We start from the raw sequence: 1929 nt of genomic DNA on the forward strand, positions 1-1929 counted from the left end.
AAGACAGAGTCAATGACTTCATAGAACTCACAGACCAGAAACTGATAATTACCACACAGATGTTTTAAGGAAATGGGTATGTTCAAATCTAGATGCAGGACTTCATATTTATCATGATTAATGTTCATTTTATAGCTCTGGGCTAAATCTTCTGGCTTGTTTTGAATCTTATTTCTGTCGTCAAACATAATAGCTATCTCATCCTTCTTTCCTTTATCTGCAAGTGTAACCAACATAGTTTCTGTATCTTTCCAATATCATGACCAAGATGGTGACAAGAACTAGAACCAGAGCAAGAACAGAGTTCTCAATCTTCCTCCCAAATTAATTCTAACGTGTGCATCAACCCTGTGGTTGTTCAGCCAGTTCAAAAGTCATCTTTTTCTCCCATGCACACTCCTACACCTTTTTATTTTATAATACTTGGTAATAAATTTAATTTTAAATGCACACTCATAATTTTACATGCATGCATAAATATAATGGTTTCATAGACACATGTATCACCATACATGCACATTATATATATTTTTTGGTCAATGTTCTACATTAATCTTACATACTTTATCTTATTTTATCAATAATCACTTAATCCCTTTCACAAAGATGGCGCCGAAGGTGAAGGAAGCCCCTGCTCCTCCCAAAGCCGAAGCCAAAGCAAAGGCTTTGAAGGCCAAGAAAGCGGTGCTGAAAGGCGTCCACAGTCACACACACAAAAAAAGAGATTGGCACGTCGCTTATATTCCAACGACCCAAGACACTGCGTCTCCAAAGGCAGCCCAAATATCCTTGAAAGAGAGCCCCCAGGAGAAACAAGCTTGATCCCTATGTCATCATCATCAAATTCCCCCTGACTGCTGAGTCAACCGCGAAGAAAATAGAAGACAACAACACACTTGTGTTCATTGTGGAGGTAAAGGCCAACAAGCACCAGATCAAACAGGCTGTGAAGAAGCTCTATGACATTGACGTGGCCAAGGTCAACACCTTGATCAGGCCTGATGGAGACAAGAAGGCATATGTTCGACTGGCTCCTGACTATGATGCTTTGGATGTTGCCAACAAAATTGGGATCATCTAAACTGAGTCCAGCTGGCTAACTCTAAATATAAATTTTTCACCAAAAAAAAAAAAAAAATAGTAACTCATGAAAATCACTCCAACTTGGAGCTCCAACTCATAGGTCACCTGTCATAGCTCTAATGCACCCTGTTAAATGCTTGCATAACAGGCTGTCATATGAAAAATGTGCCATAATTTATTCATCTATTCCTAATTGATAGGAATTTTTTTTCCTGTACAAGCAATAAATATTCTTGTATATATGTGCACACATACAGGTGCTTTTATTTCTATGAGATAAACTCTGAGAAATGAGACTGCTCCTAATTTTAATGTCTTAATTTTAATAGATGCTGCCAGATCACTTTCCAAAATCGCTGTCATAGATCATATTTCCACACAGAAACCAGCAGAAGGCATTTCCAGTGTTTTAGTTTTTGCATACCTGATAGTTATAAAGTGACTGCTCATTGGTAATTCTTTTACTGAAGTATAATTGACATATAACATTGTATTAGTCTCAGGTGTACAACATAATGATTCAATACTTGTATATATTGCAAAATGATCACTACAATAAGTCTAGTTAACATCGGTCACCATATACAGTAACAAAATTTTTTGTGTGTGCGATGAGAACTTGTAAGATCTACTCTTTTAGCAACTTTCAAATATGCAGTATAATCTTCTTAACTATAGTCACCATGCTGCACATCACCATTGCTACCTTAGTTTACATTTCCCTAACTGCTTCAGAATTTGCATATATTTAATGTTTGTTGATCATTTAAATCTGCTCTCCAGCAGATTATTGTCTTCTTTGTTTCTTTACTTATTTTTTTATCAGTTGTTTGTCCAGTTCTTGTC

General features: G+C 36.4%; 1 pseudogene; it reads left to right on the forward strand.

The window, feature by feature from the left end:
* Positions 1-606: 606 nt before the first annotated feature.
* On the forward strand, positions 607-1081 carry LOC144381541 (large ribosomal subunit protein uL23 pseudogene; annotated as a pseudogene).
* The last annotated feature ends 848 nt before the right edge of the window (positions 1082-1929 follow it).

Source organism: Halichoerus grypus, chromosome 4 (genome assembly GCF_964656455.1).
Source record: "Halichoerus grypus chromosome 4, mHalGry1.hap1.1, whole genome shotgun sequence".
Classification (NCBI taxonomy): Eukaryota; Metazoa; Chordata; class Mammalia; order Carnivora; family Phocidae; genus Halichoerus; species Halichoerus grypus.